Source organism: Triticum dicoccoides, chromosome 3A, assembly GCF_002162155.2.
Source record: "Triticum dicoccoides isolate Atlit2015 ecotype Zavitan chromosome 3A, WEW_v2.0, whole genome shotgun sequence".
NCBI lineage: Eukaryota > Viridiplantae > Streptophyta > Magnoliopsida > Poales > Poaceae > Triticum > Triticum dicoccoides.
The window spans coordinates 93,260,094-93,277,124 of NC_041384.1; positions in this window are offsets into that span (position 1 = coordinate 93,260,094).

Here is a 17,031-nt window from a genome sequence, read left to right on the forward strand (position 1 = left end):
CGTGAGATTATAACGGTAGATGGTTAATGGGGAGACGAATGTGGTAAGCCGTGATATGATATGAAGTCATGAAACTGTTGAGTGCGATTTGGCAGCTCGCTGCGTTATTGTAATTACGTGCTGCACTACGCATGGAATGTAATCAAGGGTAGATAGTGCGGTTTCCACTGCATTTTTTGAAGGCACCCATTAATTCGCGCCAAAAGATCACGACGAGTAATTAGCAACTTCTAATCTTGTAGCTAATCTTGTAGAAGAAGGATTCTCTCCGGAATATCGACCACTGGAGTGGCAAGAAGAGGAAGTGTTTGATTGCTTGGTGCCACCGGCCACCTGGAAAATTTGTAGTAACCGTTCTCCCGTTTAAGCTTCCTTTTGTTCTACGTCTCGGCCTTCATGTCGGGCTATTTCAGCGATTCCATTCCGCATTTTTCTGCAGCAAATATGCAATCCGTTACACTTTTTTTAGCGGCATAAGAGTGGCATTCATTGATCAATGTTCAAAGGTGTTTTTTTTTCTTTTGCGAAAACTGCAATGTATTACTCAATCACAGGTTCAGTACAGTCTGTTGCTACTAACTCCAGCACCTCTGGAGGACCTAATCCAATCCAAGTCAAAGTCCTACCCTGAGCTCTACCAAAAGTAGCTAGACTGTCGCTGGCCTTATTTTGCGACCGCGAAACATGAGTAATATAAGATTGCCGAAGAGTAAGAAGGTATCTAATCTCATTAACTAAAGAAGCATACACTGAACGGTTCATATCCCCACCAGTGATCATGGCCACCACCATAGCAGAATCCACCTCAATAGCAATAGGTAGATCGGAACGCTGAATAGACGATGATAGTCCCTCCATGCAGGCACAAAGTTCTGCTTCAAGAGCATCTCGACAAGAGAATAAGGCTCTGCATGCAGAAAAAATAATCTCACCTGAAGAATTCCTCAATATCATTCCAGCTCCGGCAGCATAAGTCGACACAAAGGATCCAGCCGTATTGAGTTTTACCCAGCCCTGCGCTGGTTTCTCCCACCTTCGACATAACGCGTCGGCCTTTGGAACTGAAGGCGCACGATCCAAAGTAACAGAACTCTTTCCTTTCACCGGGTCCATGTGCGTGTTGGTACGGACAGCAAGCAGAGAACCTAGGTAGGACCGTAAGAAGCGAATAGAGACTTCCATCGGAGGGGCTGGTTTAGCGTGTGTGATCTCGTTCCTCACGTACCAGCTTCTCCAAAAAATGAACAGCATCATGCACCGCTCCAACTCAGACAGGGGCGCCAACGCATGTAATAACCATTCCTTTCCATTGTTAGCTAGTGAGTCAATCTTAGGGAGACTCCAGATTTTGGCCATGGCTCTGTATAGATCCCGCCCATACTGGCATCTAACAAACGGATGATAATTGTCCTCCGGCTCCAGCCCATAGACCGGACAGATACTTGTAGTTTCCAGGCCAATCTTGTTTTTGTTTTTCCACGTTGGTAATCCATCAGTAGCAATTCTCCACGCATGATTTGCCACTGTAGGCGTGGCGCCACAGTTCCAAATAAACTTCCAACAACTCCTGCCGCCATTTGCCGAAGTGCTCGACGAGGCCACATTCCCTCTGGTCAGCTCATCAAAGGCTAGATGATAAGCACTCTTAACTGTGAAATTCCCGGACTTTTCTGGCCCCCATGCAATAATGTCCTCTCCCAGCCCAGGGGATGCTCTAATTTTCATTATTTCCTCAACATCTGCCGCCATAAAATATTGTGACAGAAGATCACTCCTCCACGAACCATTATCATTCAATAAGTCTGAAACAAAGCGAATCCGACAGCGTCCTTGCCTTGTGATCGGCTTGTACGAGAACGGTCGGGGAATCCAGTTATCGCGCCAAACTCAGATGCTCCTGCCATTGCCCACTATCCATATTAGACCCTTCTTCAACAACTCCATCCCGTAACTAATAGCTTGCCATGACGATGATGCACTGCCCGCAAAAACTGTGTCCTCAAGTTTACCTTCCGGATAGTATCTTGCCTTTAACACTTGCGCACATAGACTTTCAGGCCTCGTAATTAACCTCCAAGCTTGGCGAGCTAGGAGAGCTTGATTGAATAGCCGAAAGTCTCGAAAACCAGCACCTCCTCTATCCTTAGGCTGCATAAGGTAATCCCAACCTCTCCAATGTACTTTCCTCTTCCCATCCGTGGAGCCCCAATAAAAATTCCGCACCATCCTAGTGAGGTCATCGCAAACCGAGAAGGGCAGTTTGAACACGCCCATTATATAAGTAGGTAATGCTTGGGCCACTGACTTGATCAAAGTCTCTCTGCCAGGCTGCGCTAGATGACCATCGCCCCACTGGATAAGCCGCTTCGTAAGGTTTGTCTGAAGATTCTGAAACTTGCCTTTAGACATACGCCCATCTGGAGTTGGAAGCCCCAAGTATTTCTCCTCGAATACAGTACTAGTTACCCCCAAGACATCTCTGACTTCATCTTGTATAATTTGCGGGCAAGCACTGCCAAAGAACATTGAACACTTACTATAGTTGAGGCTCTGTCCTGTTGCCACAGCATATAGGTCCAGAGCAGCCTTCACCCGTTCAGCCTGTCCTCTAGAAGCTTCAAAAAACAGTAAAGTGTCGTCTGCAAACAATAAGTGTGAGATGCCTGGTGCCCGCCGACAGACTCTTACTGGAGTGATATCGCCACTTTGCACTTTACTATGCAATATTGCAGATAAACCATCCGCCACAAACAAGAATAAGAATGGAGACAGTGGGTCACCTTGCCGAAGCCCTCGCGACGGTGCAAACGAATCCAAGAGAGTTCCATTTAGTTTAACAGAATACCTCACCGATGTGACACGTGCCATTATCCAGTCAAGCCATCGCTGAGAGAAACCCATCTTTTGCATCACTTGCCTCAAGAAACCCCAATTCACTCTATCATAAGCTTTGGACAGATCAAGCTTGTAAGCACAGAAACTCTTTGTTGGGTCTTTCTCTTGCTTAATGTAATGAATACACTCGAAAGCCACTAGGGCATTATCAGTGATCATCCTCCCAGGGATAAATGCACTCTGTTCACTTGATATTAAATCATCCAGAAGCGGCCTCAAGTGGTTCACAAGGCACTTAGATATTACCTTGTATATCACATTACACAGACTAATTGATCTGTATTCAGCCAACTTAGTGGGGTTAGCAATTTTGGGGATCAAAACAATAGTCGTAGAATTCACACCTTCCGGCATCGCCCCCGTCTGGAAAAAGTCTCTGACCGCAGCAAGCACGCCGTCCTTCACTGTCCCCCAATTCCTTTCGAAAAATCGTGCGGGAAACCCATCTGGCCCTGGCGCCTTTAGGGGTCCTATCTGAAACATAGCGTCAGCAATCTCTTTATTAGAGAACGGCGCACACAGCCTATCATTGTCCTCTTCCGACACCGTTCTGTGTAACAAATCAACAACAGGAGCTGCATCGAGCGAAGAATCAGCCGAAAAGATGTTCTTAAAATAATCATTCACCAAGGATCCCATGGCCCCAAGGTCCGAGTGCACAACACATATGCTGTCAGTCAACTCCCTTATCTTATTTTTCCTGGCTCTCCAAACAGCTTTGCTCTGGAAAAATTTGGTGTTTCAATCACCCTCCTTAAGCCATGAAATTCGTGATCTTTGCAACCATAACATTTCCTCCTGGTACAACAGTTCATTCATTTTGTCAGTCAGTGTCCTAATCTCTTCCCGGTCAGCATTCATGTATATGAGCTCTTCTAGCTGAGTCCGGGATTTTGCCAACTCCCTCGTCACATTGCCGAATTTCCTACCCCATGATCCCAGCGAGCTCATGGTTTTTGTGAGAGCGTCCTTTAACTGTGTCAAATTTTGGACCTCCCCAACGGCATCCCAGGCTTCTTTTATCACCTCTGGGAGTGCCGAATCTCTTTCCCAGAAAATCTCATATCGCCTGCACTTCCTCCCTACAAGTCCTGGGTCAGCCTCGCCCTTCAACAGAAGCATCACATGATCGGAGCAAGGCAATGGTATGTGTTCGACTTCAGCAAACGCAAACAAGTTACGCCATGCATTCGTCGCCACGGCTCTATCCAGGCGTACCTTAACGTTAGCAGAACCACTCCTCTTGTTGTCATAAGAGAAGGGTACTCCCGTGAAGCCCAAATCCACCAGCTCACAAATTTCCAAGGTATCCCGAAAGGCCACCATTTGCGACTCTGCCCTCGGTGTCGCTGAGATATGCTCAAAGTTCCACATTGCCTCATTGAAATCACCCAAAACTAACCATGGGAGGTTGCTTACAGTTTTCAAATTCTGTAGTTTTGCCCACATGATATGTCTGTTCTCAACTCGAGGTTCTCCATAGACAAATGTAGCTCGCCATTGTACTGCTTCTTCCTGCACCCGGATAAGTGCATCAATGTGTCTCTCATCTTTATTCAAGATCTCCACGACATAATTCTCATGCCAATATAATGCCAAGACACCACTCATACCATCACTATCAACACCACAAAACCCTTTGAGACCCAATCTGTTTCTAACTCTCCTCATCTTCTCTTCCTTCTGTCTAGTCTCACATAAAAATACAAAAGTGGGGGAACGCGACCGACAAATCGTCGCAAGCTCGCGAACTGTCCGGGTGTTCCCCCTCCCCGGCAGTTCCAAATGAGGCAAATCATTGGGCCCAGCGGTCCTCCTCTCCGGAGGCCGCCTGCGTAGATGTGTCCATATCAATTCCCTCACTCTCCTCCACCCCGACCTCTCCTTGCTTCCTTCGCTTCACTACGGGGTTCTTCCCTGGTGTTACTTTAGGATCCGACCGGCTTCCCAAACTGGTTGAATCCCCGTACTCCAGACGCAGAACCGCATCAGCCACCTTTCCTCCCAAGTTTTGCCCGCCCGGACCACGCACATTTGCCACCCCATCATCATCCACGAGCCTCTTCCTCGCTGTGCGCTCCTCAGCCGATTTCATCATCTTGAACTGCCAGATATCCATCCCCACTTGCAGCTCCAAACCTCCCTCCCTTTGCATCTCTACATCGCCTCTCTCCTCCGCACCTTCTGCTCTACCTCCCCTGGATCCACCTCCTCTACCTCCTCTTCTTCCTCCCCGTCCCCCCCCCTATCGGGCCAGCACCCCCTCTACCTCCATCACTCCCACCACCTCTACCTCCTCGACCTCCAGAACCCATGGGTTCACTGACCCAATGCAGCCACTCACCCCATTCGCACAGTGCAATATCATGTACACCATCGCCACATTCCTCCACAACATGTCCCATACGTCCACAAAAATAGCAGAAATCTGGGAGTTTTTCATAGAACACCGAATACCTCTTCCTCTCCTTCAAGGTGATATGCACAAACCTTACTAATGGTATCGTAACATTAACAAACACCCAAACTCTCAAGAAATTTGATGGGTTGATCCTTCCTTCATTCATCGTGACTGTAAAGGGAGGTTCTCCCACCTTCTTTGCTACCTTCTCAGCCAGCTCCTTCTTCCTCGTCAACCCGTCCGGCAATCCTTTTATTCTTGCCCATAGGGGATACATGTTTAGCTCATATTCTTCTACATCCGAAAAACCATCGTACTCAACTAACACCACCGGATCTCTCCTGAACTGCCATGGTCCCCCTTCCATCACACGCTTCCAGTCCCCCAAGCAATGGCATTGAGCCAAGAACAAGTTGGGACCCTTAATGTTGAAGGTCACCCCCTGCGCACAAGCCCACGCGTTCCTCATGGAGTTCAACAGAGAAGCATGGCTAAACGGCCGAAGGGTATGAACCCTAAAAAGCGCCATCCAGCGTACGTCCTTGATCAAGTCCTCAAACTCCCCAGAAAGGTCCAAATCTTCTTCCTCCTCCCCTTGCAACTTGAGATTCTCAAACGCGCCCTCTAGATCGTGCCCCTGCTCATACTAGTCCCAATCTTCCACCTCCTCGCCCTTCTCTCCGTCCGCCTCCTTCCGACCGATCGTACTCCCATGAACAACATCTCCCTTCACCACCCCATCGCCCGGACCAAGCCCGGTACCCGCCGTTGGATCTTCTACCCTAGCCGCCTCTACATCATCAACCCTAGCCGCCCCTACTTCCGTTTTCTCCATCCCTCCCTGCACCTCCTGGCCGCACAAGTTCTTCATGTAGTCGTCGGAGGCGAGTCCCGATACTTCCTTGATGTCCTTCGCTCGAGCCCCCGTCGCCGGGTGATGATTTCCACGTCGATCTTGGTGTACTTCGGCGCCGCCGCCGAAGGAAGGGTTGGACCCAGGAAACCCTAGGGGAAAGACTTTGGATTAACAAAGCCATCAACCGAAAGCCATCAACCGGCCAGGCTTTGTTCAAAGGTGTTGTACAATAGATACATCCCAGGGCTCGATGAGCCAAACAAAACGATAAGTCTCGCGTGATAAAACGCTCCGAACTGAATTATGTGCATCTGAATTTGAAGCTCGGTTTTCATGGACGAAGATTGCCTCCTCGAATTCACTCTTCCCTTCTTGTCCTAACTGATCACCAAGCTAGAATGGCGAAGTTCGCCTTCGTTGGTTACGTGAAATTCAATGTGGACGGAGGTGTGGCGAAGATGCAAGCGAAAGGAGCGTCAGTGGTTGTGTTGCAGAAATGTTGAAGGGAAGTTTCGGGGCCCATCAGCTCGTGTGTTTGGTAATCTAACTCATCCTGCAAAGTTAGAGGCATAGGCGTGTTGTGAAGCTTTGGCACTTGCAAAGGATCTTCACGCACAGAAAATTTGCAAGTCGTTACATGGATGATGCATGGATCGTAAACATAATTTTTTGAACACAGTACAGACGCAAACGCTCATATATACGCGCATACACTCACCCTTATAAAGGCACACACAAGCACACCTTACCCTTATAAGCACCTCCAAAAGACTGAGTCGGCATAGCATCTTGAGATTTTACGAAGTCACCTTACTTCTTAGGTACCTCGTAGTCGATGGGAAGGTTTCCTCCCACTAAACGTGCATCGCCGGAAATTCTGAAATAAATCCAGGTTAAATGCAAGCACCAGGACTTGAACCCTGGTGGGCTGGGGATACCACTGTCCTCCTAACTATCCAACCACAGATTGGTTTGCGGATCATGAACATCATGTCATGTGTAGTTGGCCAATAATACCTAGGTGATGGGTTTTTAAGCGCAAGTATTATATCTCGCATTAAACGAGACCGAAACAACTCTCGCTGCAAGAGTCTACAGTAATGGGCCGGCCTACGCTTAAGAGAAAACAGTGTAGAAAAAGGAGCACGGGGGTAATTCAGAGCGCGGCGCGCTGGGGCGAGACGCGCCCCACACCGCTCGCTCCCCCACGCGCACCCACTTGGGCCGGCCCATGATCGGCAGCCGGGCGCCCCCTATTTTCTTGTTTCGTTTTTTATTTCTTTCTTTTGTTTTTTTTTCTTATTTAAATAGTTTGGAATTTCGAACTAGTTTCAAAATTCAAAAAATGAGAAGTTTGAAAAAGTTCGTGGAGCCAAAAAATGTCCCTGGGTTCAAATGATGTTCATGAATTTGAACAATGTTTGTAATTTCCAAAAAATTCAAGATTTTAAAATATATTGGTGAATTTGGATATTTGATCAAGATTTATTCTCAGATGAGCAAATTTTAAATTCGATGAACATTTTTGAACTTGGTGAAAAATGCCATATTGCGTGAACATTTTTTGAAAAAACGGATGAACTTTTTGAAGAATGAATGAACATTTCTTGAGTTTGGTGGACATTTCTAAAAATAATGGTGAGCAAATTTTGAAAACGATGAACTTCTTCGAGTTAGATGAACGTTTTTTTTAGACAACTGATGAACAAATATTGAATTTGTTGAACATTCTTAGAAAGCAGTAAACAAATTTCGAATTTGATGAACATTTTTTTAAAATATGAAAAATATATAATTGATGAACATTTTTTTATATTTGATGAGCCAAAATAAAATCCCGATGAACAATAAATGAATTCGATTAATATTTTCTGAATTGATGAAAAAATTTGAATTCATTGAACAAAATATGTTCGTGAATTGAAAAAATCGCAAAAATTGAAAATATTAAATAAGAAAGAAGATAAAAGAAAATGGAAGACAAAAAAAGAAAATAAAAAACCAATAAATAAAAGAAAAATGAAAAATGAAAAGAAGGAACGAAAGGAAAAAAACGTAAAATGGGCCGGGCCATACAACAACCAGAGAGCGAGGGGGCTAAGGGCGCGGTTGCTCGGCAGGCCCCTACAAACCGAATAGGAAGCACCCTCCTGGACGATTTGCATTGGTGCTAGCCACTAGGGAAGTTTCAGGATGCTGATGAAGACATAAGGTGCGTTCTACTTGACGCATGATGGCCTAAGTTTCTACGGGTTTCTCTTCTTCTGGTTCTCCTGTTTTTTCACTTTTTGCTTCATGTTTATTCAGTTTTTTTTCGTTTCCTTTTGTTATTTGTTAAGTTCTCCCTTTTCTTCTCCCGATTTTCATTTTTCGTTTGTTTATTCCATTTTTAACAGTTTTTTCCTTACTCATTTTCCTTTTTTCCTTGTTTTTCAGCATTTCTTTGTTATTCTTCGTTTATATATCAATTCTCACTATTTTTCTTTCTTTTTCATTTGTTTCATCATTTTATTTTAATTTTCTCTTTTCTTTGGTTTATTTTATTTTATTTTTGGTTTTCATTTATTTGGTTTTCTATATTTCTTTCAATTTTCATTCTACATTTATTATATGTCCGCAACATTTTTCTAATACACCTTTAACATTTTCCAATACGAATTTAACATGTTTAGTACATGGTTTTTCTACACATAGTAACCAATTTTCTAATGCTTGATTAACATTTTTCTAATACAGGATCAACTGTTTTCGAATAAATGGTCAGCATTTTTCTATAAACACTTAAAACAATCAAATGCTTGATTGACATTTTTCAAAAACTAGATTAACAAGATCTAATACAAGGTTAATATTTTTTATGCATATTTAACATTTCTCAACTGCTTGATTAACATTTTCTAAATGCAATTTAACATTGTTTTAACACATGGTCAATATTTTTTCTAACACATTTAACATTTGTCAAATGCTTGATTAACATTTTTAAACACTTGTTCAACATTTTTATATACATGATCAAAAATTTCTGACATAATTTTAAATACAATGTCAGCATTTTTCTATACACATTTAACATTTTTCAAATGTTTGATTAACAGTTTAAAATACTTGTTCATTTTTTGAAATGATTGATTAACTTTTTTATATACATGATAAAAAACAAATCATAATTTTTTTAATACATGGTCAACATTTTTTCTACACACATTTAAATTTTTCCAAAATGCTAGCTTAACATTTTTCAAACACTTGTTCACAAAAAAATTCAAGTGCTTCGTCAACATTTTTTCAAATGCTTAGTCAGCATTTTTCAACTGTCTATGTAGAGTTATTTTTGAATTATATTTCTTTAAAATATTTGGAAGTATAAAGAAAAGTAAAAAAGAAAGCAAAAAATGTGAAAAAAGACAAAACAGAAAACGGGGTCGTTGCTTCCTGCACGCCTGGGCCGGCCTAACTGGCGCACCCTTCAACGAGGGGTTCCCTCAGTCTCGTTGCATGCGAGATATAGGGGCACCCAAGGGGAAGATTTTTTAGCAGAATTTGTGTTTGATATATCCTATTTGGACCAAATATAGTGTGAATTGTAAAGTACGTTCACACTCCTCAAATAGTTTATGTACTGGGCCGGCCCATGTAAGGAGGCACTACTGAACTCCCTTTTAGCAGGTCTTCTCGACTGACTTCGCTATACATTAGTAGTAGAGACTTTTCCGTCTAGTTAGGGTTTTACTTCCTTTCGTCGCCGCTGGCGATGTTGATAATTCTGTCCTCCTCCTTGGTTTGGGCCAAATATAGTACCATCTGCATACTCGTATCACCAGTTTGCAGCGACCACAATGGAGTATGTATATATGGGGTCTTCTGATGTGGTGTTTCAGGGTGTTAACGACCTGGTGATAGTGGAAACTTTCGCCTGCAGTGAGTCGTTGGCACTTGGGGGGATCCCCACATTTAGAATATCATGGTGGCATCGGACTGTCAGGGAATGGTGAACGATATTAACCAGGGAACCGGAGGTCCTCACGTAGCTATCATCATACATGAAATAATAGATCGCAAAGCTAATTTGTGGCACCCCGGCTTAGAGCAACCGATTTACCTTGCATTGCCAGCTTAGAGATCACATCTTCTGACAACACACAACATCTTGGTATAGAAAACAACCGCTTTATTGATACTAGCGAAACATAGTTTGATATTACATCAAGTAGCGAGGCCAAGCGGCACACACGGTGCGGCTGAACAATATGTACATTATTTAGAACATAAAGGGCCTCGATCATGACAACTACGCGGCACGGAACGACGGCGAAGCGGGACTCCATAGCACAGGGACACCGATGTGGACACGGTCTAGACTTGGGCAGCACTCCGATCCAACGAGACTTTCCTGAAATCTGGCATGGCACGCCAGGTTAGTATATTGAATGTACTTGCAAGCTCACAATAGGTAAACATGATGACAGACAATACCATGATATTTATTCAAATTATCATCAATGCAAAAGCATACTAGAAATGCAGTAAACATAATCTTGTGCACCAAGTCCCTCAGACTTTCCTACCAAACAGGTTACCTCGTAACCAAACGGCGATCTTTCTCGGATCACAAAAGAAACCAACACTTTGGTTTCCACCATCAACATAATTTCTCAACCATCATCTTTCCAATAGTGTCAGGTGCTTAACATTAGTGTGCATGATTATTTATAAATGTTGATCCATGGTGTGACCTACTTCCGAGTTGTGTCCGTAACCGAGGACGCGACTATCGATAGATTAAATACACTCTGCAGAGGTAACGCACTTTACCCACATCATGCAATCCATGGCCTCGCACTCCCATTCTGGTGGACCAACGGCATTTCGACGAAATCCTCTCATTGTCATGACACTCTCCCGGCCACTCTGAATTACTCCCCGTGCCTACCAAAGGCATCAACGGCCACCGTCGTGGCAAAATATAAACGGTCCCAAATAGGAACAATGTACCATAACAACAAACGGGCACACAAGGTTATGTCTGCTTACTGGGCCAGGGCAACGCACGCCCATAACCTTCCCTCGTTGGAGATACCGACCAGAGGCATGACAATGGACCTAAAAAGGCCTTCCCATAAAGGCAAATATGGTTGCACTGGGAAAAACTCGATTCAGTGGCACCATGACCCGATCAACGATATGTTCAGGTTGAGTTATTATGAAGTTTAACTCAAAGTAAAAATAACCGGTGTCATGATATGCCATGAAAATGCAACCATACATCATCCATCACATATTATCGAAAATAAACGAAACAACCTCATCAAGTATTCGACTAACAGTAAGCATCAGCAAACACATACCACTTCTCTGGTTATTATAACTCATCAAACTTAACCATGATATTAACTTAAAATAATCCATTTTCTTACTTAAGAAAATAATAACTAAACTAGTCTTTTGCATAATCATTTTATTATCACATACTCAAATATTACTTCTACTGACTTAAATTAACTTAGTTAGTTTCAAACTACTGTAAACTAAGTATTCCAAGCAAAGCAAGCATTCAACAGGAATAACCTTTATTTAAATGATTTAAATGCATGAGATAAATCATTATTCAAGTTGAAAAAATCACAAATATTGAGATGGGACCATGAAAATGTTGATGTGGCTTGCCTTAGTGCAGATGAGGTTCACACTCCTCCTGGTGATCCTCAAGACAAGCTTCATCTTCTGAAATTAATTAAAAATAGAGAAAGAAAATATCAAGAATCACTCTGAAAATCACCAGAAAATCTAGACAGCAAAGAAAAATCTCATTTTTGGTGAGTTGCTAGATCTTTTCAGTAAGAACACAATGCAAAAAGAATCACTTCATTTGGACTTAAGGTTAAAAGTTGTGGCTATTTGAAGTTTTTGTAAAAAATTGAAATATAAATAAAATGACCAGGGGTGATGTCAGCGCCACGCCAGCCTGTACCGCTTCAGCCACGGGGCTGAGTGGCTGACAGTGGGCCACCACTGCCAGTTCTAGGGGGAGAGGGAGAGAAACAGAGGCGGGGCGGTGATGCGCCGGCGTTTCTCCGGCGAGGAGAGGTCGGTGGCCAGATCTGGAGGGATAGAAAGCAAGAGGGGGTCGAGACGCACCTTCCCGTACCCGTAGAATAGCTAGGGGTGGTCGGACGGGGTCAAAACAGGCCTCTCCAGCGGCGGCAGGAAGCAGAGGTCGCCGGAGATGGAGACCACGGCGACGTGGGGCTGCACCAGGGGCTCCAATGGGGTTGGACAGCACCAGCGAAGCACCACAGGGACGCTGGAAGAGTGGATTGAGCTTGGGAGGGGCTGGAAGGGTGGAGGAAAACCGAGGGGATTGCCGGCGAGCTCGAGCTCGAGGACGGCGGCCCGAGGCCTGCCCGGCCTGGTTGTGGCTTTCTACGATGTTGTGGAGGTTGTAGGAGTGGTTGGTGATTCTCGAGGAGGCTGGGGGTTGCCGTATTTATAGGCGAGCGAGGAGGGGGGATCGGGCTCCGCTGGAGAGCTTCTGGACATGGCACCTGGCGACGAACGGCATCAGCGAGAGGGGGAGAAGGCGATGCAGCTCACGCGAGTACTATGAGAGGGCGGAGACGAGCACATGAGTGGGGATGGCGACGAGCATAGTGGCACGGCACACTGTTGGGTTGGCCGGGTCGTGCCCGTGCTCACTGCGGCAAGCTTCGGCGTTGGCGAGCACTAGCGAGGAGTTAAGAGGGTCGAGACGATGATCTTGGCGCGGTTTGGCAAGGGCGGTGGTCGGAGAAGCGAGCACGAGTTCAATAGAGGCTCGGGCGCGTCTCAGAGCGCGTCAGCCGCATGCCAGCGCGCCTGGAACAACGTGGTCACCGCATGAACTATGACATCAGGCCGCGCTAAGCTTAAACTTCATGTCTGGCTGGTAGTCCTTAGTGGTTTGAGTGGTTTCAACACTTTGAGTTGAACCCAGGAGCTGCGTGTGCTTGGTTTACTTCATGGTAAGTTTCTGGACAGTAACTTGTGGAGTTAACTGTGAGTGATCCAGTAAGAGTTAAGGGTTGAGCTTTGGGGTTCAGTAATCTCTTAGAAAGGTAATGAAGCTCAAGAAAAATCAGCCTCATTGGATCAAGGAAAGTTATACTTGCTGTGTAAAGTGCCTATTTTGTCCAGAATAGAAATGATTTTCTGTAGCAAAAATATTTCAAAAAATGATGCAATATTTTTGCTCAGGGAGGTGCCCTAGGGTTCAAAGAATATTTGGGATTTTTCTCAGGATTTTTGGAGCAATAAAAATAGGGGTTGCTTTGGAGCATATGCTGCTGATTAGGGTTTTTGAAGGAAAAATGAATATTTTTTCTAGGATTATTTTGGGATAAATCAGAGAAGAATTGATGGTTTGAAGGAGAGATGAGCCACTTGGGAGAAAATCAAGTCGATGCCCAAGGGTTTAAGTCCAAATGAAATGATTCAAAAATCCAAATTCAATTCAAATGGCAATAAAATCAGAAAAAATGAGGGCAAAAACCAGGTTGTGACATAATTTCAATTTTTTAGTTTTATTCACAAGCGTAGAAACTTCAACTTTGAGGCTCATGATCTCGCCGATTTCTCTTGTAACATAGGAATAGGTAGACATGTTTGTTTGGGCACCTTATGACCCAACTATTGTACCTATGAACGTTGTTATGATCAATAAACCTGGCGAGATTTCTCAAAAGACAAAGCGTGTCTTTTCTCTAGTTTTGCTGCAAGGTGTGTATGGGACGCCACCTCAATGTGTCGGGCCAAGCTTTCCACCACAGCACAGCTTACGCATGGTACAATACAACACAGTGTATACGTGTTTTTTTATTAAAAACATATTTTAAATACATACACTCCAAATTCATTTAAAAATTAACTATGAATTATACAAAATTTAATGCAGTGTAAAAAACTGTTAGCGCATTTTTCTAAAAAAAGTTGATTGCATTCAGGAAAATAGTGATATCTAAGCATGTTCACGCTTTTTCTTAAATGCACGTGTCATACAATGTAGGAACAATGTTGGTGTAATTCAAAAAAAAATGGTTTGCACAATTCAAAAAATATACGTTACATGTTTTAAAAAGTTCACGGGTTTCAAATATATGGTTGTGACATTTAAAAAATGTACAATATAAAAAAGTGTTCGCATATGTTATTAAACCCATTGAAATAAATGTATGTTATAATATTTTTAAATGTCTACAATTTCAAAAATTGGTTTGTGCCATTTAAAAAATACAATGAAAAAAATGTCGACATAGTTTTAGAAAAATGTTCTATATCATTGAAAAAATGTTTCAACATGTTTAAAAAAATGTTTAACATGTATTTCAAAAAATATTAATCATGTATTTTAAAAATCTTCAATGTGTATCAAAATATTTCTGATGTATACAAAATTGTACAACATGTATTGACAAAAGTAGACATGAATTGAAAAAAATGAAAAAAGAGAAACGAGAAAAACAAAGAAAAATTGATGAAAGCCATGAAAACCGAGAAGGGAAACACATAGAATAAAAGTAAAACAATAAAACAAAACTTTCCAAACCCGGCCCTGGCAGCTACAATATTGGGGCAGTCGACTAGAATTGCGCCAATAGCGAGACCAAAGGATCTCTCAGTGCGGGCAAGATATAGCCTCGTGCCGAATAGGCGGTTTCGGTATGTTCAACAAATCATGATTCGGTATCAGGCATGTGGGTTAGCAGCACTGTTGAACCAACCGATGAGATGGGCCACACAACAAATTGGATAAACCCGGCTAGTCTTCAGGTACACCTTACTTCAAAAAAAACTCCGTACAGACAACAGAAGCAGTCTCTGATAGGCCATCGCACACGCTCACATATGTGGACATCTGCAAGTCCTCCAGTTTACGCATTTTAACGTGTATTATGTAGGTGGCGCATGAACATGTTCGGAATTTCGGATGGGCTTGCCCATCTAAGGTTGTAGCAGGAGAAGCTGGTCCTGGTTTTGCGAAGCTTCTGGTCAGGGTTTTTTCCTTACGGATTTTTGTTCGGTTTCGAGTGGTTTTTTATTTTTCACTTTTTTTCGTTTTTATTCAAAAGCACAAACTTTTTTTATCAAATTTGAACCTTTTTCTTTCAAATTTGTGAACATTTTGTTCAGTTTTTTTTCAAACTCGCATTATTTTTACATTTATGAATTTTTTCGAAATTCCTGAACTTTTTCAACTTTTATGATTTTTCTGTTTTTTGTTATTTTTTTACTTATTTAGAACTTTTCCAAATTTAAGAAATTCTAAAAAATACGAACTATTTCCAAATTCATGGGATTATTCATTTTTATGATTTTTTCAAACTCGTAATTTTTTAGGTTTTTTGTAAACCTTTTTTGAAAGTCAACGCCCAATAGGCCACTGGTCAATGGTCGACCGCTTCTTTGTGAACCGAACGACGAGCGAACCAGGAACCGCATGAAGAAGGAAAGCGAGTGAGCTGTTCGCTCGTTTATTGGGTCTGTCCAAGAGCAGGCGGCGCGTCAGCACCGTTTGCACAACTGGCGCAAAAGGCACCATTTAGGTGAATTCGACGGGAGGGCGGGAACATATTCGGTGTCCTCAATGGCTTATAGTGGATGAATAACTCAGCATGCTCGTGTTTATTCTACCTGCATTTTATTTTTCTTTTTAAAACCATGCATGACAGATGCATATATTTATTACTCCGTATAGAATAGAAAAAAGGACGCATCTAGCGAGCGCCTGGCCGCTTGAGAGGGTTAGCCAGCGGCCTACCAAAAAGAAATATCACCTGGTCCTTTTGTCCTAAAAAAGAAACCCCGTTATTAAGGAAAATCATGAAACACATTTAATTTAAATTTCAAAAAAATTAAAAAGTCATAACTTTTAAACCGTGCGCCGGGATTAAGATCCGTTTTCACTGTTGGGATCCTTGTGACGTGCTGTTCGAAACAAGATCTCGTATGGGTATATTTCGACGAATTTTTTTGTGTGCAACTCAATCTCCATTTGGTGCGACTATCAAGAAGTCAATGTGCAACTACATGACAGTCGGTGTGCAACTTTTTTCTACTTGTGGACATGCAATTTTCACTCATGCAAACAGATGTGAACGCATCTAAATCGGGTTTTCATTTTTCTTAAAAAAGTCATAACTTTTAAATTGAATTTTGGAATTAAGATCTGCTTTCAACGTTGGAACCCACACGACATGCTCTTCAAAACTGGATTCCGCATGGGTATGTTTAGACAAATCTTATTGTGTGCAATTTAATCCCTGTTAGGTGCAAGTGCCTAGTAGTCGATGTGCAACTATCTGAGAGTCGATGTGCAACTTTCTCCCTACCCATGGAAGTGCAGTTTCAGTGATGGCACCTCCACCCCAACCACCCCCTAACAGTGAGATGTGCAACTTCGTTTGTTACCCAGGCAAACTGCTTAGTAGTTATGTGCAACTTCCCCCTGCCCGTGAATGTGTGGATTGAACTATTTGTTGTCTCGGCCAACTGCCTAAAAATGAATGTGCAACTTCGGATGCTTCCCTAGCTAACTATCTAACAGTGATGTGCAATTTTTCTCCGTACCCCGTGGATGTGTAGTTTTCCCTGCTAGGACCCCGTTCGAACCATGCTGCTAGTGAGATGGCCCACTTTAGCGCCCCATCTGTATGCATCTTTTCAATACCCCTAGATGTGTAGTTTTCACCTTCCAACTATTCCTACTTCGAGTGTTGCATCAGCCTACTGCCTAGCAGACTATGTGCAACTCTATATGTTATCCCTGCCAACTCAAACTACACATCCACAAGTAGAAAGAGGAAGGAGTTGCACACCGACTACTAGACAATTGGCTAGAACAACG